Here is a 26,240-nt window from a genome sequence, read left to right as displayed (position 1 = left end):
AACAGAGAGCCACTTATAAGTAAGAAAAGTTAAATATGAGCACACTTCCATAAATTTCAAATTGGGCTGTCAACTGTTTCTTTTTTTTTTTTTTAATCATGAAACTAACTTGTCATCTATAAGAAAGTGATTGACTACCAATAGCTTTTCTAATTGGAGATAGCATGATCCTTAGAAAATAAATGAAGATAGAGACTAGGAGTGGAATATACCCATATTCCTTAGTGCAAATTTACCACTAAATAGCAGGCAAAACTTGGGTCTCCAAAACTGAGGCCTACTGACATCTGAAACTACAAGAAAAAGAGAATGCTTTTGAAGCAAACATTAAGAGAATGAGAGTGCTTTCACCTTAGAATAGAAAGGATTCCCCTGGCCAGGAGGAGGAGGAGAGATACAGAATAGTAATGAGAATAGAGAGGTCAGTAAACTCCTGTGAAAGGGGTCCAACAGACTGAATAATTGGTATGACCTCAAGGTGGGGATGGCCTAAATATGCACCTAAGTGGCCTCACAGATATGCTCAGGTAAGGCCCCGTAGGGAGACCCACTGGTCCAGTGAGCCTGATGAATGGGAATCAGGGACAGAGCAATCACAAACTGTGTGACTGCCAGCCATCACTCCCTTCCCTACATCCCTACTCACATGTCTTTTCAATCTCCGGCCCTATGTAAATCTCCTGGGACTTAACCAACCTTGTAAAAGAGGAATGGGTGCCCCCCAACCTGCCAAATAGTGAGATTAAATTTTCTGCCAACTCATCAGAATCAAGGGATAGAACTTGAAAGAGAAAGGAGGTTAGCTTATAGAAAAAGGAGATAACATATATTTCTGGTACCCTAAATTTCTGAACTATGATTTCCACATGTTTTAAATTCTATCCTTCATTCATATCCATTCAAACTGTCCCCAAATCTCTACAGCTCTAGACTGCCCTGTGACTTGTCTTCTTTCTGCTGTCCTTCTTTTGGAGCTCAGTATTAGCAGAGACTGTGGCACCTGAGAATTATTGCTATGTAATCTGGATTCTTAATAGAAATTCCAGGAAGCTCAGTTCTGGGCAGCATATGTGAATTGAAGGGAAATAAATATTCTCCTTTTGGGGTCAAGAAGAGTCATGAGTAATTTAATGTTGGCATCTTCCCTTGTCTCTAGTACTCTTTGGAGCCAGTGACAATGATTAGGAATGGGTCTCCGTCTCTTGCCTTAGAACCTATATGAGAATATGTGATTTCCAAGTCTTTTTTGTCTAGCTGTACAGTTACCCTAGCTCTAGTTAAATGGACAGCTCTTTTCCTGCTTTCTCTCATAGACCTCAATTACTGATTCATAGAGCCAAACGAGTAGATTTAACGAATATTTAATAATTCCCACTGTGTATATAGTACTGCTCAAAGCCTTGTCCTAGAGCTGATGGATAAAATAACATAAAATATTGAATAGGGTGGCAGAGAGGCTGGGTAAGGAGGGAAGATAAGTGATCTGTATGTGCTGAGTTCAGAAGGAACCCTCGGCAAAGCTAACACCAGAACATTAGGGGATGTCAAAAGACTAGGTATTGAAGTAGGAACCCATACTAAGTTAAAATTTCCAAAGCTGAAAATTGGAATTCTGTGTATGAAATTATTCAGCCACTTGCCACGGTTTCACTTTATTACACCGACCTTTCCCCCAGAACTGCCTATTAAAAACAGAACAAAACAAAATAAAACTGTTGCTAAGATTTTCTTTATTAAGGAAAGGCTTCAGAAGTATTTTTTTTTCTTGTATTTGGGAATCTAGCACTTAGTTGGTATCTTGTTTGGGTTCTCTGGAAGCAGAACCGGAGACAGGAATTTGGGTGCATATTGTTGATTGAGAGTATGCTCTTCTGTGAAAGGAAGAGAGGAAGGAGAATATGATGGGGAAAGGATCTGAGCAAGGATGTGGTTCTAAGCTTGATCCCACAGGGACTTCTTAAGTATGTATGTATGTATGCTAGATTTGGTCTCTGTGAGTATGTGAGTGTGTGTGTGTGTGTGTGTGTGTGTGTGTGTGTGTGTGTAATTTCCCAGGCGGAGTGGTTCTCTTTAAGTCAAAGGCTATTTTACAATACTCATAGCAACTCACACCAACCCCATGAAGGGGATTTGGGCAGGCTCTGAACAGCACTCACTGTATTTGGGATTCTCCATTTTAATATCTTTAATATTTTTTAAAAAATGTTCTAAATTTAAAATGTTTAATTTAACATTAAACAAATATTATTTTATCATATTTAATCATTTTAACACCTTTCCTATTTAATATAGGAGATATGTATTTCATATTCTGATGCTTTGTTAGAGTTAAGTCATTTAGCTCTTCGATGGATTCTGGTGATAAGTGATTGAATGTTATACTGTTCTGAAGCAATATAAATATTAGTTATCCTTATGTCTACATTTTAGGGATTCCTTCCACATTCAATTCACACAGAAAATATTAATAGCATATGTGTTTTCAGTGAAAGAATTTGTTTCTGTTTTACCTAAACTTTTCCACAGAATGAAGTAATAATCTTAGCAAACAAAATAATAGGGAGAATAATGGGGAGAAAAAGGAGGACTGGTATTTAGAAAATAAAAGAGCACTAGCAGTATTATAAGGATGTTATTTGGAACTGCCTTTTTCCATTGGAGATTGTGACTAAGATTTATAAATGGCTTGGAAGCTTCAAATTCCTTACAAAGGTTATCACTGAGCATTAGCCAATAGGTTCAGAGAATATGAATCTTGGTGAAATCAATAGTTATTTTTTTTATTTCTTATAAGACCACACCAGAAAGGGATTTCAGTCTGTTAACATTAAGAAGGGAAAGGAAAAAAGTCTTTATTACAAGAGGTCATAAATCACCATGAACTTCTGACTTGGTTCCTCTCTACTCTTACCTTCATGGGCCATTTGGATTCATGCAAGAAAGCACAAAGCGCTTCAAGTTGAAATGTATTATTTTCCCTTCCAAGAGTGACCAAGTATAAGGCTTTGTATATCAGATACTATTTCCAAGGATGTGAACTATTAGCAGATTTGAAGAAAGATTCCTTCCACATAGTGAGGGTTAATGCTTCCTCACTGGCTGGCTAGGAACCATTTGAAGAGTTTGAAACTTGTTATTTTCACATTGGTACTGTACATATGTCTCCAGAGTGTGGGAGCTTCATAAATAACACATTTTGATCTGAGCAGATGTACTGCATCTCTGGAGGTTAGGAAGTTCATTATTACAGACAGCCCACCTAACATCCATTCGGTTAGACTCCATTAGGTATATTAAAATACAATGTGAAATGTCTGAATGAAAAGTTTATTTGGTGATCAGCAGGGTATTCACATCTCTTCCGGACTAGGAAAAGTTTAGTCTCAATAGCAGCGGCCACATTCAAGTGATATATATTTGTAATATTGACTACTGTGCGGGTACTACTGACAGCTTTTACTGTTCCTAAAATAAATGTCTCCTAGCAGCACTTAATAGACATGATCTTAGCCACTTTTATATTCCAGGGAGGGACTAATGTTATTGTCCTTATAGGGTAGAAAGGAAATATGGAAACAGACGAGGGGATACATGATATTCTTATATGCTTTTGATTCATGTTTCACATACGTGGTCACTCTGCTCTAGCAGAAATGATTCTGTTCTTCCAGGAAAAAAAAAAAATCTACTTTAGGATTAGCCAGACAGCAAATGGCATCCCTTAAAGCAAAGGGCTTAAGGAGGAAATTATGAAATATATTAAATTTCTCTCAAATGAAATATGACTCCTAGGATGGCGATCAATTTTTAGTTGAGAGGTAGTGAATGGAGGTTAAATCATGAATTCACACTTTCCCTTGTGATCATCAAATCAGCACTCTTAAATTATCTACTTTAAAGGCTCGAAGTCACTTGTTGTTTTATGCTTCTCCCATGTCCCTGGTGCTAGCATATTAATGGTCTTTGCCATTTGTAGAGTAGCAAGCTGCCAGATCAATAAGCGTGCTTAGCTGCTTGCCATTAAAATTGATCTGTACTATCCTTCCGATTGACGTCATATCCAGCTGTAAATATCATCAAGTAAGCTGTCAACTCATTTTCATTATGAATGTTTTTCATTTCAAAAGATGGACTTCAGTTGGACAGCATGTTAGGATTTTTCTTCATTATTTCTGACACTTCCCCAATAGCATCAAGTGCATCTTTAAAGGAAAACCAGGATTGGCCAAGAACTTTTAAAAGGGAGGGAAAAACAACAACAGCAGCAGCAACAACAAAAACAACCGAGCAAAAAAGTCAACAACTAAAGGGAAATATATTTGCAAGCTAGAATGCTAGAAATTTCTAAGAGAATTGGGAGTAGCAATGCCTGGATACTCACATGCGAACCAGGCCCAGGAGGCCTTTATGAACACCTGGGTTTACATAAAGCAAATTATAGTGTTATATTTTTGGAAAGATACATCTTCAACAGAGTTTATCATTGGAACTTCAAAGGTATATTTGTTCATGTGGTAACTGACAAAAAAATTCTCCCTGAGAAAAATTCTGGTTATTGTCTGTAAACCATCTTGAGAATTAATGTCATGTGGTGGTAAGAGGACCCCCCTGGATGTCCACATTGTGAAAATCCTGTAAAGGCCACAGTATTTCTTTTAATTTTTTTTTCAACGTTTTTTTTATTTATTTTTGGGACAGAGAGAGACCGAGCATGAACGGGGGAGGGGCAGAGAGAGAGGGAGACACAGAATCGGAAACAGGCTCCAGGCTCTGAGCCATCAGCCCAGAGCCCGACGCGGGGCTCGAACTCACGGACCGCGAGATCGTGACCTGGCTGAAGTCGGACGCTTAACCGACTGCGCCACCCAGGCGCCCCGAGGCCACAGTATTTCTAATAGAATGTTACACTTACCACGTTAGTTTGATTTCTAAAGAAAATTCCTCTGGAAACAAATAAAGGATATTCCTCCGTTCTCATCTAGGGGTACGGAACACAGATCCTTAGGTCTTTGTGTACCATCCAGCTGCCACTGAAAATCTGACAAGAGAAATGATATTTGTTACAGATAATTTAAGGCTCATCTACTCCTCTCAAATTCTAAATTGGTGTAAATATAGCAAAACATATATGTGTATACAGGTACATACAGCTTATACTTAAACAAACATGCATATAAAGATGTTAGGGGTGGTAAGATACACACAGAAAACTAGAGAGCATTTTCGGGTTATCAGGTAGTCTGATATGACCACATTTGGACGGTGTTGGTTCAGCTTTTCACAGAATTATTACTCAATTGTTTTTTTACGTTAGAAATCAATTTTTAATTAAAAATATTACAAGAAATATTTCTATAAAATGCATAACTACATTTGTTACAAAAAATAATTATACTTACAATCTGTATCACTCCCTTTATCACTCCCTTTATCTTATATGAAGTCTGCACTAAGAAATATCTTTTAGAGTTTAATGCTAAGCAAGCTTTGTTTTTCTAATGAAAATCCAGAATCTTCTTTGTTGATAATGAGAATTGTTTAACTTTAGTTTAAATATTTAACTTTAAATATTTTCCTTTAGCGTTGGCTGCCAGGAAGCTCAGAATTCAATTTGAAATGCACAGTAAAAATTAAATCAGTATGAAAGCATGTATATGTTCTGTATGTACACATTTTTGATTTTATATTTTTATCATTATTGTCACTTTACATAATATCGTTTGTTTTTTTTAAAGTTTATTTATTTACTCTGAGAGAGAGAGAAAAAGCGTGAGTCTTGGAGGGAGAGGAGAAGACAGAGAATCCCAAGCAGACTCCACGCTATCAGCACAGAGCCCAGTGCAGGGCCTGATCCCATGAACGTGAGATCATGACCTGAGCCAAAATCAAGAGCAGGACACTTAACTGACTGAGCCACCCAGACGTCCCTATATAATCCCTTTTGAAACTATCTCAAATTCTTTGTGAAATGAGACAGGGTAAAGTAAATATAAATAAATAAAATATTGTTTATCAGGGTGTCAGTTTATGTTGTCTTAAAGACTTGTCAACTTCCAGTTAAAGCGAAAGCCATGAATTATTTACTTCAAGAAAGTCCATATTCTCTTTGACAGAATGGACAGAATTTATAGTACTAATAAGATCTATACTGTGGATGCCTAGTAACAGATGCAAAAATTTCTAATGTATCTGCTAATCTTCCTAACCACCTTGCAAATAGGGACAATGTGTCTCCATTTTTCTGAGGGTCAGAAAATTTGAGTGGCTAGTTTATATTAAGGCCACCTACCTGGTAAGTGATAGAGACACTGCTCAAATTCCTCACATAAAATGGAGGAATAGATTCTATACAGTATGGGGTGCAGAGTCTGGTGTACTTTAAATCACAGGAATGATAAATTCCATGCCTTGTCTATGTTTGTTTTCTTAGGTGTCAGTGCTTGGCAAAGAGTAAATGCTAAAGGATGTTTGATACATAACTAAAAGAACAGATGAGTAAATAAATTAGGAGTAATATAACAAATAGCAGAAGTCATATGACATATAATGAACAGTATAATTATATAATGAATATAGTATTTGAGTTCATATTAATATTTGTATTATTTGTACTACACGTTATATTTCAAATGGCATTTCATAGGTGATCCTACACAAATTATTTCACTGAATTTCACAGAAGGTCTGTGCGGCAAATGTCTGGGAAACCGGTCTCAGCATGAAGGAACTAGTGAAGATAGTGAGTGTTGAAGTTGGGGTTTGAATCCTCGTCTAACTCTAGAGCTTGTGATCATATGAAACTTTGCTGATAAGCCATCTTTATTTAACTGATGGTTTATTTAATTCTAATGAGTGAGTTCCACATTGTATAAGTCTATTCCACTCACTCACAGGTAGATGTCAACTTATTTGATTACTCCTTCCTGGAGACACTTTCTTCACTTGGCTTCCAGGACGCCACACTCTGTCAGATTTCTCCCTACCTTCCTTGTCAATCCATCAATCTTTTTTTTTTTTAAAAAAAGAGAGGAATATTCATTTTGAGAAAGAGAGAGAGGGAGGGTGAGGGGGAGAGAGAAGACTACAGAGGATCTGAAGTTGGCTCTGCCCGATGTGGGGGCTCAAACTCACAAACCATGAGATGGTGACCTGAGCCAAAGTCAGATGCTCATATGACGGAGCCACCCAGGTGCTCCAAATATATCAATCATTTTTGTCTATTCCTCCTCTTTTCTTCAAAGACTAGAATGCTGGTTTGATCCAGTGCTTAGTCTTTAGTCCCTTTCAATTCTCTGTCAACCCTCATTCCCTTGGTGATACCCAATATCATGGCATTAAATACTATTTTTATGCCCAGTCTCCCCAATTTGTACATCTAGTCCAGATCCGTTTCCTCCAGATTCATAAATTCAGCTGTCTACTTTATATTTCTTCCTAGATCTCCAGTAGACATCTCAAACTCAACATGCCCAAATCTGAATATCCGACTTTTCCTCCTAAACTTGCTCCCCATCTCAGGTGAAGGCAATGCCATACCTTGCAAGTGCTCAGGCCATAACCTTAGTGTCATCCTTGATATGCCCTCCTTCTTTTTTCATATCCCACATCCACTACATTAGCAAATCCTGTTGGTGTTACCATCTTAATAGATTCAAAATAGCATTTTTGTCTCTAGAGGGGCCACTCTGATTTGATCCTTCATCATTTTTCTTCTGGATGATCACAGTCTCCTGCTAACTGGTCTCTCTGCTTCTGCCCTTGTCTCCTTACCAGCATGAAAGCAGGGATGGTGATCCTGTTGAAGTATAAGTAACATGATATCAGTTCTCTGCCCTGAAACCATATAGTGGTTTTCTCTGTTACTCGGGGAAGAAGTCAGTCTTGACAGTGGTCTGCAAGGTCTACATGTCCTGGGCCTCTGGTTCCTCTTTAACATTTTTTACTTATCTATTCCACCTTGCCATTCCCTAAACATGCCAAGCCGGTATTCCTTTTAGAATGTTTCTCTGTCTTGTCTATCTGGAACAAGAACTTTCTAAATATGACTTTCTCAATTATTACCCTGTTGACCCTATTTAAAATTATACCCTTTCTCCCAGTTCTCCATATCTTGACCTACCTTTTCTTTTTCATCAACTTATTTCTAATATAATACATTAGTTATTTATTATGTTTATCTTGCTTTGTTTTCTTTTCTGTGTCAATCTGCTAGGATATGAATTTCTCAAGGACAGAAGTATATATTTATCAATATATCCCACTCTCCTAAGCAGTGCATGAGTCATAGTATATGCACAATAAATAGTTGTTTAATTGGCAAACTAATTCATATGTGAGGAATTGCAGTGCCCTTTTGCAGTTACTACAAGTTCACTGTCAATTATTCTAGGACAAAGTGCAGCTGACTCTCTGTGATTATAGATAGTTACTATAGGCAGGTCCATATCATACCCTGCCTTTAAGGTTAAGTCAGAGAAGTCTATGCTGTAACGCAGTGTGTTCGTTTGACCAAAGTGGTCTCTAAACCTGTTAGAGCAAATATAGGCATTCCCCTTTCTCACCACTTGACACTTTACCACTCTGTTCATTGATCATATAACAAAATCTAATAAAGTAGAGCACTGCTGGGGTGCCTGGGTGGCTCAGTAGGGTAAGCATCTGACTCTTGGTTTCAGATCAGGTCATAATCTCTCTGTTTATGAGTTCAAGCCCCACATGGGGCTCTGTGCTGACAGTATGGAGCCTGATTGGCATTCTCTCTCTCCCTCTCTCTCCCTCTCTCTCTCTCTCTCTCTCTCTCTCTCTCTCATCCTTTCTCTGTCCCTCCCCCACTCACTCTCTCTCTTTCTCTCCCTCTCTCTCAAAATAAATAAACTTTAAAAAAAGTATAGCGCTGATTATCACTGTTGGTGTCTGCTCATATTTTAGCAGGCGTAACATCCTATTTGTAAGCAGGTACAGCCAGGGCAAATATGATTTTTATTTGTGGCATTCATTTTTAATTCCTCATCACTAGAAGGGCATTGTCCATAAGTGAGGACTATCTGGGGGCACCCGGGTAGCTTAGTTGGTTAAGCGTCTGACTTCAGCTTAGGTCATGATCTTGCGGTTCCTGAGTTCAAGCCCTGAATAAGGCTCTGTGCTGACAGCCCAGGGCCTGGAGCCTGCTTCGGGTTCTGTGTCTCCCACTCTCTCTGCCCTTCCCCTGCTTGTGCTCTGTCTCTCTCTGTTTCTCAAAAATAAATAAACGTTAAAACAAAAAAAAATTTTAAGTGAGGACTACCTAAAACAGGGTTTGTTTTCTTTTGTTTCCTTTTAAATCAGAATGATACGCATGTGACTTTAATTTTCATTTTGGGATATTTTACCCCAATTCCGGCTAATAGGTTTTAATTGACACATAATCCTTCATTGTTCATTAGGAAACCTTCTGATTTGTGTGTGTGTGGCAGGGTGGGTAGGGGGAGGGCACAGAAATATTAAACACACTTTAAAATAAAAACATCACCCTATAATGCAAATATTTTCATTTTAATATATTTTTATTATTAGTTTTTTTCCCACCTATATGTACAATGTGCATAGTTGAATTTGTAAAGTTTGTTTACACTTAATATTTCTTCTCCAAATATCAATCTCACTTTTCAGTCAACCATCTATGTTGATCAGTCCTGAAACACTGAGTTTCATAAACACTGGAAGCCAGTAACTAGAGGGAAACCCATAAAAAAGGGCACAACTCTCTTTTTATAATAGATTTTTCCTTCAACTTAGTGTGTTCATTTCCTTTTAAGCATCTGAGTTTCCTCTTTAACCATGAACAGAAATGAAGTGGTTAAATTTGTGATGAGTGCTATTGAGTACCCCATACTACAGACAATTTGTCTGGGTCTAAAACATGGAGTGAGAAAAATCTCAGTAGTTTTCAGAATTTCATATCTTATTTTTAAAGACTGCATTGGAACTGGATTTATTGCTTTATTATTACTTTGCTTTCTCAAAAACAACAGGTACTTTCTTTTAATGAGTTGCTTAATTTTCTCCAGCCTTGATGAACAATTTAAATTGTCTTGGGTTTTCAATCTGTTTTGAGTTTAACTCCCCTCCCCAAGTTCTGTATTCATTTTCCTAGGTTGATTTGATTCACTCTCAATTAATTAATTTACAATTAATTAATTAATCTTCCCTCGACGACTGCCTTAGTGGCATCACAACTCATATTAATGGTGGCATGCCTGTTCTAATTAAAATCAATATGTAGTTCCTAATGACATAGTCTTATCTACTAGAAATACTGAAACATTAGATGGAATACATTCTGTTTTTAGACCAAAATCCATATGACCTAATACCATTTGATAGTATAATTGCAATAAAATGCTTATTTTGTATCTTAAAATATAATATGACTAAGATAATTTGTATGCCAGTCACTATATATCCTAGTAATTAACACATTGTCTAGAAATTAAAATGACATTGCCCTTTTCAATCAGATAATCATCCCCCCCCATACATGTTATTCACTTAGGATTTTAGGGGTATGCGATGCTTTCATTCAAATGGCACCTAATTTGCTAGACTCTGCCTTATATAAATTCTAAATTTGTTGCAATTGTTGCTAAAGTTGTAGAGTAAGGGCTTCATCTTAAAAGAGTTTTTAGTTCCAATTGTGAATCTGACACTGATCTAAAATAACATATTAGGAGGAGACAACATTACTTCTGTATCCACCCCTACTGGAGCAGCACTGATAAAATTTTATAGTGGGCTGGCATAGGGATTAAGTTATAGTCCCCTCTCAATTAAAGAACAGCCGGTTTATTATACTATGTATGGCAGGGACAGCAGAGAGAGCTCATTTGCTATTAGTTTAAATTTGGCATAGAATTTTATATAGTGTGGGCTTTGTCTAACTAATGATCGTGGATATAATTTTAAAAAGATGTTTCAGATCATATGCATTAAACCGAAGGGAAGCTCTGCCTTCTTGAGATGACCAAAAAGTCTAAAATGTGTTGTTCCCAACAGCCCAACTTTCTAAAAACATGTTAGTCTACGCTTGTTTCTCTGACCTATTTTCCCTGATCAGTCTTAGAATTTTTCCTTTTTCTCTTTGACTAGTTATGTATCATGTAAAAAATCTGCATCTTTAGACACCATCATAGTCAAAGCCAAGCAATCAATATTAAAACAGAGCTTAATCTATGCAAAGCTCTGTGTGGAAAGCTATATAAAATCCAAAGAATCCTGCTCTCAGGGAGTTAATGGATCTGTTTTCTTCTCATTGTCTATTTCTCCCTTCTCACCAGTCAGAAATGGTTTTTTTCAAACTATCCCATTTCCCTCTCTGTCTATCTCTCTCTCCCTCTTCTCTCTTTTCCAGTCAGACCCTTTTATGTAGGCTTCTTTTTGATAATTCTTTTTACTTCATCTGTATTAATTCTTGCCATAATATCTTGTTCCCCAATATAGAAGAGTATCTTTTTTTTATATTTAGTCCTTTAGTTTCTTCTCTTTAATGACCCATTGAGCAACATAACCCCAGTCTCAAATGTAGTGAAATCATATCTTATGTGGAATGGTGAAAGCTTACTCCAGTACAAATGCAAAACAAAAAAGACACTTTTTCTGTAATGCATCTGTGAGACACAATTCAAATTATTTATCTCTTGAGAATCACTGGTCATACAAAATAGAGAAAAGCACCTTTCAGGGGAATAACCTAGCCCAGGGTTTCTCTTTATCAATGCCAATATTAATCTTTATTGAAACCTAGGTGGAGGGTAATTCTTCTAGTAAATGTGGTGACCAGGATAGTTTGTGCATTCAGTGACATGTACTAAAATAGCGTATCAACTTTGTAAGTTTAGAAGACTCCTGGGCTTTCTGTTTTTAATCAGGCTATCGATTCTCTTGCCCAATTGCTACAACCAAACACAGGCACACAATTCTATACACTATTCATTAACAAAGCCAACCAGTAACATTGACTTTTCACTTGTGAACACACTGGGATCTATCTTGAGGTGGTAAGAGTGATCATTGAGATCACTGATCTGATGGTACTCTCCTTCATTATAAAAACAATATCCATAAAATAATGTGAGTATTCCTTTCTCCTTTCCACTGTTTTTTTTTTAACCTAGTTCCAAAGATGATTACATTTTACATTTTAAAGACTTAAAAAATAGGACAGAGTAAATTTTAGAAATACAAAATTGTATATTATATTCAGTTGCAAATGAAGTGTCTTCCTATCCTGTTTCACTTCCTCCTCCCAAAGGCAAATGTTGTTCTTGGTTTCTTATGTGTCCCTCCATATTCGTTCCACAGTCTTTTACACACCTCTATCCCTATCTATTGACCTATCTATTGTTCTTTTAAAAATACAAATAGCAATAGATTATATACATTATTACTTAATGAATTTTGTACATTAAAAAAGTATCTGTTGAACAATTCCAACTAATTTATATAGATACTTCCCCTTGAGGAGGTGTAACATAATTCTACTTCCTAAGTGTAAGATGCTTATATGGATTCTACTTTTACTACAAAGTAAAGTATGGAAAAGGAGGACAGAAATAACTCACGGTGGAGAAAATCAACAAACAGTACCTTCACCTGGTGGTCAAGTTTAAATGATAAGCCATGTTGATAAGTCAAGTCATCAGTAATCAGTGGTCACTTGGATAGCATATATCCTTGATATTATGTGATGAGAATGACAATTTACTTCTGTGGTCTTCCTTCCTAAATCCCATAACCTCTGTCTAGCCATGAGAAAGACATCAGGCAAACCTAAATTAAAGGACACTGTACAAAATACCTGGCCAGTACTCCTCAAAACTCTCATGGTCATCAAAAGGAAGAGAAGTCTGAGAAACAAACTTCCATTGTCTAGAGGAGACTAAGGAGACTTTACAACTAAATATGATACAGTTTCCTGGAGGGAATCCTGGAACCAAAAAAGGGCATTAGGAAAAAACTAAGGAAGTCTAAAAGTATGGACCTTAGTTGTTACTAAAGTATCACTATTGTATTAGTTGTGACAAATGTATTGTAGTAATTGGGTGAAGACTATATGGGAACTCTCTAACATTCTTGAAATTTTCCTATAGTTCTAAAATTATTCTAAAATACAAAGTTTATTAAATGCTTTTAAATGAATCCTTTGTGTATGGCTGGATTTATATTTTTGCTATCATAACCTATGAGCTATATAATAATTTAACTTTTAGAATTAAATTATAATTTTAAATAGAGTGTACAGAATATTTAGAATTACTCTGTAGACTTAGTTATTCTCTTAATCATCTTCAATTTTATATGGTATGTAACTAAAGAAATGTAAGCAAGACTGCTTCAATCATAACCCAGTATTAGAAAATAAAATGTGAACAATTTCCACAGTCAAGAGTATTCTACATTCTTATTAGTGTTTAATATTTTCATCAATGATGAAGTAGATGTCATGCAGTTCTCTTATGGTGAACATAACTCACTTGGAAGCTTAAGCCTGGAAATAGGTTAAAGTCACAAAAGAACAAAATATTTGGAAAAGATTGGCTGGATTTAAGCATAGCAATAGAATAAACTGTGTTACTGGACATATGAGTTGACCCTGAGTCAACAATACATGGTAATTTACAAAAAGGTACAAGTCTGGGATGTATAAATGTTGGACTAATGCCACCTCACAGATGTCCAGGGTAGGGCTAAGCAGGGATTCTGAATGGAAGCACAGAGCTTATCAGACTGATCAGACAGGGAAAGAGATAAACCTGGAAGCCAGACCTGCCCAGAAAACCAGCTGCAGAAATGAGAGGATTATAGTGAGGCAGGTGGAAAATGGTATACTGAGAGAGGAAAAGGATCCGAGTTGGGAAGGTTCAACAAGAAATAACTGGAAATTTATTAAGTAAGCAGTAGAGGCCATAAAGCCAATAACAATGACAACATTGGGACCATTTGTCATAAGCACCTATTTTCGCATCTTTGTGCCTTTATAAATGCTGCTCTCTCTCCCTGGAATACTCTTCCTTTCACTTTTCATTACCTCCCTTTCCTTCTTTACAATTCAATTCCCATATTACCTTTCTGGTGGTGAGGGAAGGTCACTAACTGTTCAGGTGGAGTCAGGTGCCCCTCCCATGTGCATCCATGGTCCTCTGAACTTTCTGATACACACAGATCTGTTGATCTGAACTGTGTAAATCTGTGAATCTCCTGCAGTCATTTTGTGAATTCCATCCTAGCGTGGACTCTGCCTTTTGTTGTTGTTGTTGTTTGAGTCTCTGTATACTCCATGCATAGTGCAATGTGCAATCACAGTAAATACTCTTCCTATGCTTACAGAATAGAAGGGTTGGCAAAAATGAGGTAGGGTGCCCACAGTGAGGCCATTCGGGTATTTGACAGTTATCAAAAGCAAAAGATGTGGACTCTAATATTTTGTGATTCACTGCAGCCATCATGATCCACGGGGCAATCCTTGATTAATACCTTGCATTATTCAGATCCTAACATTTGACTGTCACAAAATCTACACACATACAACCAAAAGCAGATCTTAGGGACCTGAAAGGTGACAGGGACACAAAGATGAGAATTTTTAGGGGAATAAAACTTCAGAAGAAAGGCTAAAGGAATTGGTACTTTGTTTCTTTAAGGGCCTAGAAGAGAAAGCAATTTAATAAAAATCTTCAAGCCTAGACAAGGAATTTCCATCTGAACTGAAGACAGAAGAATAGAAAATGAATTCAAACTTGAGTACAAGGAAAAATTATCCATCAGTTACAACAGTTTATCATTAAGATACATTTAGGGAAGTGGTCATACAACTATATTCTGGATAGATTTTTATCTCTGGGAGTTAGTGTATGCTTAATCCTGTATGAAGTTGAGTCAGGGGGCCAAAAGACCGTAAATGCTTTGTCCAGTCCTAAGATTCAGGGATTCCAGTGGTGAGAGTACATTTCTACTTATAACATTCATCCTGCAGATGTGTGATTCTCTAAGTAAGCTTTAAGATAAAGCATTACAGTTTGGATCTTCCCAAATGATCTCTAAGTTGTTCTACACACTTGAGCCTCTGATGGTCATGAATCACTGCTAATCTCTTACAAACATATTTCTCCAGATAACATCAGCTTCTCTCAGAATACGGAAAGGAAAGAAGGACTGCATTTCTTTATGCTTCTGCTGAGAATAATTGTAGACATTTACTGGACACAGAAGAAGTTAAAATCACTTGGGGTCGGTATCTAGTTCATAAACAGGCAGGTCTTTGTATATAAACCCCACTAACCCAAAGCAGCATCTGGCTTGTTCCTTCTGGTAATTGTGTGCTCAGACAAAACTCTTCTTACATTTTTTCTTTGGTCACATTTGCCAGTCACACCAAACCAAACAAAATCTACCTCCTTTGTCAGCTTGGTGACTCATTATTTGCTGATAGTTTACAGCAATCTCTGAAAATGTGATACATAATAATGTTAATACTATGAGAATATTTATTTCAGGTGTTATTTAACTAGTTATGAAAGCACATGGAGTTTTACAACAGCAGAATAAATTCCATTGTTACGTCATTTCAACGACTGTGAAATCTGTACTAAACAACTTCAACGTTTATTTATTTTTGGGACAGAGAGAGACAGAGCATGAATGGGGGAGGGGCAGAGAGAGAGGGAGACACAGAATCGGAAACAGGCTCCAGGCTCTGAGCCATCAGCCCAGAGCCCGACGCGGGGCTCGAACTCACGGACCGCGAGATCGTGACCTGGCTGAAGTCGGACGCTCAACCGACTGCGCCACCCAGGCGCCCCTGTACTAAACAACTTCAGAAGTGATGCTCCCCTTCTGTCTTCCCTTTATTTCTGTATTTAGATCTCTGAAACGAAAAAAAAAAAAAAAAAAAAAACCGACCATATCCTGATGACCTAAAAACAAAAGGCAAGATGGACACATTCAACTTTCCTTTCGACCTCGACCTCCTAGCTCCGGTATGTAAGTAGCAAATTTTCACTTGAAAAATACCTCACCACTTTGACCCTCCCCTTTTGTAAGGGGAGAGGGGGTAAAGCCCCAGGCAAACATAATCAGCTATTCTAGGAAAATTTAAAATATGTATGCAGCCATAGGGAATGTTAGTATTTGAGTGGAAACACGCAGTTCCCACTGCAAGCTGCTGTTAGGGTTACAGTGCTCTGACCACTTAGGCTGAAAGTGAAAGAGGCATTAATTAAGTAATAACGATCAAGGTATGGGGCATTTCCTGGGGATTAATGACCAGCTGGGGGAGTTGATAGCCCACAGTGCAGCCAAGGGCCATTAACCCCAGCTGGTCATCAATTCCTGGGCCCTGTGTTATAGTCATTATTGCTATCATAAGCCAAAAATGAAAAGCAAATGGGTCTATGGATTACTTTTATGGATGATACAGTTTCAATTGGTATCTACAGGGCATTCCTGGAGAATGAATGCTCTGTCCAGGAGCCAATCAGGTGCTTCGACATTCCATTCTACTTAGGATGCTGCCTGGAAGGAATGCAGGGTGAATGAGATAGGCAGCCAACAGTTGAAAAGTTTCAGGTCTCTGTTGACACTTGAGAGCTATTGAAGCCATAAAGACCACATGGAGGAGGATGCAGAGAAAGAAAAGTGCTATATAGGTAGGTGTGTGTTTTCTTGTGGGTGCCCCAGTTTAGTGCCTTTATCGAGAAGTGGAGAAAAATCATTGGATGATAATGAGACTCCTAGAAGACAGAAAATGCCAATTTGCAGAAGGAAAAAAGAGACATGAAAGGACTGTGTACTCTACTAAAAAAAAAACCCACATACATTAAAAATAAAGAAAACGAGAGACTGTCAGCCTACAGTGATCAGGTTGGACAGATAGAAATTAATTATATTGGGTTTAAGAAGCTGCTTCTGCAGCCTTGGTCAATTTTAAAAAGCACATTAGAAGATATCTCAGACTGACTTTCCAATTACCATGGATGGTAGCAAAGTGCATTGAAACAAAACTCATTTTAAATGGACAAATGCATTTGATGATGACTGACAATACTTTTAAAAATTATAAATTTAGTCATTGGCCAAGCTATTTTGAAGGTGATTCTGAGCAGAGTTGACCTCTGCAAAAGGGGAACAACATTAATGAAGGCTCTTCACCATAAAATTAATAATCTCAAGTAAGAGGATGCAATGGGACAGTGTGTGTCTATGCACGTGGACATGCCCATTGGGGGGATCCTGGGAGTAAAGAAATGTTTGAATGGAAAAATAATTGTGTATCAGAATTTCAATTTAAGTGTAAAGTCACTTTCCAAAAACCAATACCCAAATCCACCTTTTCCTAGGACTTTGTAGTGATTGGAGAGATGAGTTTTCTGATGGAGATATGTAAGAAATAAAGAAATTGTGTTTCCGGCAACATTTTGCAGTGTGAACCAGTCCTTAAAAATTACACTTTTTCAGTGGAGAACTGCTTGCAAAACAAAATAAAGTACATTGTGTGTTCATATACACATACCTTCTTCTCACTCCATCAGAAACAAGGGTTAAAGCTGAGATGAAGGTGGGGCGCCTGGGTGGCTCAGTTGGTTGAGTGTCCGACTTCGGCTCAGGTCATGATCTCACAGTTTATGAGTTCGAGCCCTGCGTTGGGCTCTGTGCTGACAGCTCAGAGCCTGGAGCCTGCTTCGGATTCTGTGCCACCCTCTCTCTGCCCCTCCCCCACTTGTGCTCTGTCTCTCTCTGTCTCTCAAAAATAACTAAATGTAAAAAAAAATTTTTAAAAAAGCTGAGCTGAAGGAAGATTAATAAAATCTCAATGACAAAATAATAAATAGAATCTTAGTGTTTCCACGGCTTTGTGGTAAATAATAAAAGCATACATTATTAAATACAGATAAAATACAATTGGCATCCCTGTGTTTCTAGGTTGGCTTTTATCAGCACCATTTTCTCTATCTGTGATGGCAAAACATTTTGAGAAAGGAAATTCATTTTTCAGATGAACATCATTTTAAACTCAGAACATAGAGCACAGACTGGGTTTACCTAAATTTCTTTGACTCACAGCTATGCAGAGAAGACTCAGCCTATGAATGGTCATCCTTGAGTGTCTGAAATTTTCTTCAGCTCATCTAATATTCTTCTTTACCTGTTCCTGGATCATTAAAGATGGATTAGAGAAATTCATAAACCTGTTTGTACCATCTACCTACTCATCCAGCAATATAATAGATGTGAGCAAAATAAATCATGTTGAGTTAATTATCTTTAACTTTTTAACTTTGCTCCTCTCCAAAATGTTGTCCACCATCGGGTTTTCAGATATTCATCCAAGTGAATTCTAGATTCATCCAAATCTGGATTTTTGGCAATGATCTCTCACCCAAGTTTAGGACTGCAATTATAATCGGCTTCAAGACTTTATATCTTATGGTCCTGCTGACTCCAGACAGTCAATAGGTCCCAATCCAGAATCCAAGCATTTCCCCTAACCTCTTTCTCTTTCCAAAGATCTCACTATTTCTGGATCTACAATTTTCACATTCATCCAGGCTAAAGACCTTGAGGTTATCCTTGATTCTGACTCTCCATCATCCTACATTACCAAGATGTTGTCAATAAACATTCTTTCATGTTCAAAGCATGACACACTTGTCCTTCCTTTCTCATGCCTTCCCTCCCTCTACTGCCAGATGAATGGACACCTTTCTCCTGTCTGGGCTGTCAACATTTTAATCAATGACTTGGACAAAATATACAAGTCGCTATCAAATAGGCAGATGGCAAAAGTCTGAAAGGAATAGTGAATATTTTGCTTGAGTGCATCAGAATCAACAAGATGGAGATTTGTCACTCCCTTCCTTTATAAGCTCTTGATGGTTCTCTGTTGTCTTCAGCTTGGAGTCTATGCTTCTCAGCCTTGAATATCAGTCTTTAGTTCTCCCCATTATGTTCCATGTACTCTATGCTCTAACCTGCCCAATTCCTTCACGTGTCCAGCCTTTTCACACCTTGATAACTATTTTCAAGGGGTTTCATAATCTGGAAATAATCTTATATTGCACATCTTCCTACTTCTAAAAAAAGCTCCTCCTTGCTCTTTTTTTGACTAAAAGTTTAAAGTTTTAATCCAAATTTGGACAAGTGTTGGGAAAACCTGCTCCTACCTATTCTTACAATACAATGCAACAATCACACTCCTTGGTATTTACCCAAGTGAGTTGAAAACTTACGTCCACCCAAAAACCTGCACATGGATGTTTATAGCATCTTTGTTTATAATTGCCAACACTTGGAAATTGCCAAGTTGTTCTTCGTTAGGTGAATGGATTAGTAAACTGTGATACTTCCAGAAAATGGAATACCATTCAGTGCTAAAAATATGAGCTATAAAGCTATAAAGCATATAAAACATGCTGGAATTTTAAATGCATATTACTAAGTGAAAGAAGCCTATCTAAAAAAGGTGCATAATGTATGATTCCAACTTCTTGACATTCTGAAAAAGTCAAAACTATAAACAGTAAAAAGATCAGAGGTTTCCAGGGGTCAGGAGGGGTGGTGAGGTGGCAGGGATGAATAGGCAGAGCACAGAGAATTTTTAGGACAATAAAAATACTCTGTAGGATACCAAAATGGTGGATACATGTCACTATACATTTTTTCTAAATTTGTGGAACGTACAACACCAAGAATGAATGGTGAACTACAACTCTGGGTGATTATTTTGTGTCAGTGTATCAATTGTAACAAATGTGCCACTCTGGTGTGGAATGTGGATAATGGGGGGAGGTAATCGGAGGGTCTAAGGGGAAATATCTATACCTTCCCCTCAATTTTGCTCTGAACCTTAAACTATGCTTAAAAAATATAAAGTTTTCTTAAAATAAAACAAGCAAAGACTCTTATTCATCTTTTAAGGTCTAGCTGAATGTCATATTCTCTCTATAGTTTTCCTCAATGCACTTAACCCTCCTAATAAGATTAAATGCTTTCTCATCTTTGTTACCAGAGCATTTTCCATAAGCATTCCACTTTAGTGTTCATCATTTTGTGGTTTCTTTTATTTACTACTTAGTGTCCTTGTAGCCTGTATGCTACTTGATGGCTGGGAATTTTATATATATATATATTTTTTTAAGAGAGACAGAGAGAGAGCATGAGTGATAGAGGGAGAGAGAGAATCTGAAGCAGGCTCCATGCTTAGCATGGACTCAATCTCACAACCCTGAGATCATGACCCGAGCTGAAATCAGTAGTTGAACACTTACTGACTAAGCCACCCAGGCGCCCCTTATCTCATTTATTTCTAATTCTTAGCACCAAAGAAATGAGAGACACACAATGGATACTCAAACGTTGGTTGCATTTTGTTTAATAGAGTAAGGGGCCAGCCCTAACTAGGTGAAATTGAACATGAAAAACCTGTATTGTATTGTTTAAGTATAAGGTAGGCTACATGGCTTTCCAGCATCGTCAACAAAGGTGATCTGAAGCGTTAGTCAATAGTAACCTCATTTTGAAGCAATATGATTTTAGGTGGCATCAATAGGAATAAATAATGTAGACAATGGGAAGTTATAATTCCGTATTCTCTTGCATTGGTGTGAAACCAAGTTTAATACCTATATTATCTAAATACCTATAATATTGTATCCTATAAAATGTTGTGAACCACATTTTAAAAAGAACTCAGAAAGGGGAGCCTGGGTGGCTCAGTCAGTTAAGTGGCAGACTTTAGCTCAGGTCATGGTCTCAAGGTTTGTGAATTTGAGCCCCGCATTGGACTCTGTGTTGATGGCTCAGAGCCTGGAACCTGCTTCAGATTCTGTGTCTCCCTCTTTCTCTGTCCCTCCCTGTTTGTGTAGTTCTGTCTTTCTTTCTTTCTCAAAAAGTGAATAAACATTAAAAACATTTTTATAAGAACCCAGATAGAATAAAATGTTTTTTCAAAGGTAAACAGCAAGGATGGTGAAAGGAATGAAACAAATATTCTAAGGAGGCACTCAGAAGGAGACCAGAACACTGATTTCTGATGTTCCAGTGAAGGGTGTGAGTGGAAGTACAACCTGAAGGATGAAATTAACAAGGACTGGTGTGAGTTTCCAGGAGAAAGATGTGCTTCTGTGAGAGAATAGTTTCTGATCATCAAAGCAGAACATAAATAGCCTGGCCCACCTCTGGAAGTGGTATCACTTGGCATAGGTTGGACACCTACTTTTTAGGAATGATATAGAAGGGAAAATGAGATATTCTCACAGATGTCTTTTTTGTTTGGTTGGCCCATTCATTACCATAAAAAATTAAAGAAAGAGTTTACATACATTTAGATGGAACACGAACTCATGAGTTCACTAGTTGCCACAGACTCAACCTATTTTATTGTCATAATTATTTGTTGGACATATTTATGTTTTTGCCTCCCTGGATCTTGCAGGTTAAAGTCTGAACGCTCTTGAAGGTTGAAGTTTTCAACTTCTGATTTGGAGAGTCTCTTCTAACTGTGAAATTTTAGGCTTTGCTTCCTCAACATAAATTCTCTTCTCTGTCTGTTCAGTCCAGTGTCTTCATTGGTCTGTTGAAGTTTTCCTTATTGTAACAGCTTCTTCTCCTCCCCATCTATGCTTTTAGTTATTTTATTCTACTTTTTCATGTTTATTTATTTTGAGGGGGGCAGAGAGAGAGGGAGAGAGAGAATCCCCGATACAGGGCTTGATCACATGAACTGTGAGATCAAGACCTGTGTTGAAATCAAGAGTTGGACACCTGAGCCACCCAGGTGCCCTTCCATCTATGCTTTCAAAGTGGTATTTGAAGGCCCACATTCTCTAAGAACCAACCCCTATTTTGAGTCCCAAAACTTCCAGAGATTACTGTCCATGTTTCCACCAATATAAAGCACTTTTATTTCACAATATAGAAGTAAACAATTTGAAGAACAAAACAAAAAAGAAAGACTGCATTGGAGAACCTAGTATAGAATGAGAGTACATTGGGCCTTGTAACTAAAGCTCCATATTGGCAGACTCATTCACTTTGTCTTAGTCAGTAAGACTTGGGGCATGGAGGTACATAGGTGAACTTGAGCTCTGTTCAGTAAGGGTTGCTCACAAGAGGAAGAAGGATGGAGCAGAACTATGCATGCCCAGTGATCCTATCTAAATTAAACTGTAAGATAAGGAACTCTACCTCCCACGGGCAGGGTTAAGCCCAGAGGTACACTTTTGCATTGATAGAAAGGAAACATCAAGAATGGGAAACGTATTTCCCATTAACATCATTTTCCCCCTGATTACTTAGTAGGTGTAGGTCTACTCTCCCCCAAAGATAAGATGTTTGAGAGCAGACACTTACCATATTCTTTTTTTTTTTAACTCAAAGTGCCCAGCACTGCGCAAAGACCATAAATACCAAATGCCATCACACAATGTAAAGAGCAGTGAATGAGAAGCCTAGAGACTTGACTTACAGTTTTTAGCTCTGACACTGTGGGATCTTCTTGCCTCTGGGCCTCAGTTTCTCATCTGGGAAATGGGGGGATTTGAAGAGAATATGATTCAAGAGAGAGTTGTAGGCCTAAGACCCATATATATATGGTTGAAACAGATTCATTCCATGATTTGGTTAGAAGAATCTGTTCAGAGGTTAAAATGGAATAAAATATAGTTATTCATTGATCTTGCAGAACTGAATTGCCATAATTGAATTTAATATAAGTGAAAGACCTGAATGTCTACATCAGCATTTGATAATGACATAAATGTCTTTTCTGCACAGTTAGCTCCTATTTGCAGGTACCCAGAGCTGCCTGCCTGGCTTCCTCTTCCTGGACAGGGTTTTATTCTCCGTGATAAGCTTTTTCCATATATATATATATATTTTTTTTACCTTTAAAGTATTAATGTTCTGATCTTGGCAAGGTGTCCTGGAGGAGAGGGGTCTGGTAACCTAACTCACCCAAAGGTAAGAGTTTCATGGTATGTATGCTTTCATAACAGAATTTTAGGAAAGTGTTACACACTAGGTGGGGAGCTATTTTTGGACATGGTGTCTTTTTCCAGCATCGCTCATACCATATTACGTAGGCATCTGTTCAGTCTACGAACACCCATACAGCCTATTCAGGTTGTGTTCGAGAGAGATGGTGAGTGTGCACGTGTGTGTGGGGTTGTGTGTCATGCACCATCAAGTCAGGTGGACAGGGAGGTCCACGGCTGGATGTTTCACCTGCAAGTGGATTATCCTGTGAAGTATCTTGAAGGGTATAAATCTGCTTGGATTCTCAAGAGATGGACTAGATGACTTAGTAGGTTTTTTTGTCTGTCTCTATTTCCTGAAATCTTTTCTACAAAATAAATGGGGGGTGGGGGACTCACATGTTGGAACAATTATCCAAGAATATTTCATCCCTGAGAAAAATATAACCCCAGAGTCGCTGCCAAAGTCAGTGAGATCCATGGCAGCCTGCCTTCTGCACACAGACCTTGCACATTAACACTTTAAGGACTCGAGCAGAGAGCACGTTTCACTGTCTCCTGCAGCTCACTTGTGAATGAAGGAGACTGACTAGGACCTCAGGGAAGGTGTCCTATGGCACCTGAAGAAATTTTTCTTACAAAATATGTACTAAATGGGCTCATTCTATTTTTAGGGTTGCCAGTCATATGCTGTAAACCTCGTTTCCTTTCACATAACTGACAACTTGGATAAAATATTTAAAAGGCATCCTTCAAAGTTGGAGAATACTGTGACACAGATCACCGGCCCATTTCCTCTACTTCCTGGACGCAAAGCTCAAGTCCATTTCCTGGCCCTCCTTTGCAGTTAGGTGAGGCATGAAACTGAGATGCAGTCAATGATATGTGACCAGAAATGACATACCCTACATCTGGGCCTGGCCCATAAAAGCTTCGCACTCATGACCCTTCATCTTCTTGTCCCTTTCTAGTTAGCTGGAGTGGAGTAAGCCCCCAGGGTGACATTGGGAGCTACATGTTAAAGATGGCGGAACCTGAGTCTCTGATAGATCTCTCCAAGGAGATCTACCCAACTAGAAACTCCCACAAGGACTCTTATGAGAGTGAGAAATAAGCTTTTTCTGTGTTAATCCACTGAAATTTGTAGGTTTATCTGTTACAGTGGTAAACATCGCTTTGACCAACGCAATTATGATCACATTAATTTGCCTGAAGGTTGTTATTTATATTGAATGCTTTTTAGTAGAGATAACATGTTTGTGTGTGTGTGTGTGTGTGTGTGTGTGTGTGTGTGTGTGTGTTTGGTATGTTAAAATTATATCTGTCAGGAAACTACACTCTGACACTGAGATTTTTCCTTCTTCCACACCTGGCACATACTATCTCAACATTTTCTGTTTCTGCCTAACCTCATCTAAGCTTTATACTGATGCCCACTTACCTTCTTGTTTTATTCTTTCCTCCTTTGTTTCTTGTCTTCCTTTTTCAACACTTTCGGCTCCCTTTTCTCATTTGGCACATTCATTCATTTAGCTCAAATTTACCGTGTGGCTATTATGAATTGGACATTTGCCAGGTAATGAGCTGAAAGTGGTAAGTGAAACAAATTGGGCTCTTCTCCCCTCTCATGGAATTTTTGGGAGGACGTGGGAGATTGTCCAGGGATGGACAACAATTATGGAGGGATACAGAAACTCTGCTTACAGAGGATTACCACAGAAGGTTCTGAGGGAGTGGACGTCAGCAGTGAGCAGAGGGAAGAGGAAAAGGGAACCATGGAAGGAGAAGGGGAGGAGCAGTCTGACTTGTCCAAAGGCACTGAGGTAGAAAGTATTTTGCAGGCTCAAAGAGTTTGGAAGGAGGCCACTGTGACTGCAGCTCTGTGTATGATGGAGAGAACTGTACAGAAAAGATTAAATTAGAGGGTACAGGGAGTTGTCTGGGTTTCAAATGTTATGGAAAGGAGCCTAGCTTCCCATGGAAGTGCAATGAGAAATTATTGAAAGATTCTAAGTGGGAAAGGAAAGTCATACAATTAGTGTTTTAAACATACTCTAGCTTTTGTTTAGGAAATAGATGGTAGGGAGCTGAGGGCTGAAAGAATGGTAGTCAAGTCCCGTGAAACATGATGTACTTTGGACTGCAGAGGACGCCGTGGGGAGTAAGAGATATAATGTATTTGTGGCACAATTTTGAATGCCTGTGTGACAACCAAGTTGAAATGCTGAATAGACAGTTAGATACATGAGTCTGGAGATCAGGGGAGGGGTCTGTGCTTTAAACGTAAATTTGAGAGTTGTGTTAGTGTATAATATTTAGTCACAAAGAGTAAATGACCCAAGGCCTCAACTTACACTCACTGTGTGCTTTTTGGGTTGAAGGTCCTCATGGCTATAAGGAGGGCAATTTGCTCTTCAACCCATGTTTCCAGGTGGTTCTCTGAGAAGGTGAGGGGCTGCATCAAGCCTTCTACATTCCCCTTCCAATCATCGTTGTAACTAAATGGAAAAAAAAAATTGACCTCAAGATTTGTAATTTTTTTATGCTAGTACCTTTCCTGAAGGGGACCGGATTGAATTTGGAAGGAAATATGCAGGCATGGGAACTTTCTGGGTGGACAGTGAGCTGCCTTAACCTGAGCTGAGCTCTGTAGACCTCATTCTATGATGTGGGGTGAATAAGGTCCACCTCAGTGACAGTCAAGAATGGTTTCTGGCGCGAGAGCCCTTGACAGTCGATGTTTTGCTTTAGTGCCAGGGCTCAGGAGTGGAGATCCACACGTGGTGGCCACCTGAGACTCAGGGCAAAAAGTGCCCAGAGATCAAGACCCCCCGCAGAAGGAGTACGCTTGGCTACAATGTGAACCAAACCCTCTCTCCTTTCTTAGGCAATTAAAGAGCCTGGTTGCACACTTGGAGACACTGTTCACGCAGGCGATTCTTCTGCTATTAGAGAAGCAGATTGACTCCATTTTGATCATCCTGCCCTCGTCTGCTTGGCAAGCGCAGTGTGATGTCCATATGCTCTATTGTTCCCGTCAGCAGGGCGCTAACGTTTCTTTTGCTGCTGCTCTCACTTCTGTGGGGGATGTTTTTTTAGCCCCCTTTTCAATGTTGCCAACACATACATATATATTTTTAAAACATAGCACTTATTCTGGAGCTGCAGAAGGTGTGAGAGCTGTGTCCTCCAGCCATGGTACTGCATTTTCATTCAGACTCTGCTTCCTGCCTTTAA

Source organism: Lynx rufus, unplaced genomic scaffold, assembly GCF_022079265.1.
Source record: "Lynx rufus isolate CCGP_SWC_20201006 ecotype Redwood Valley unplaced genomic scaffold, mLynRuf1.p SCAF_13, whole genome shotgun sequence".
Lineage (NCBI taxonomy): Eukaryota > Metazoa > Chordata > Mammalia > Carnivora > Felidae > Lynx > Lynx rufus.
This window is presented reverse-complemented; position numbering follows the sequence as displayed.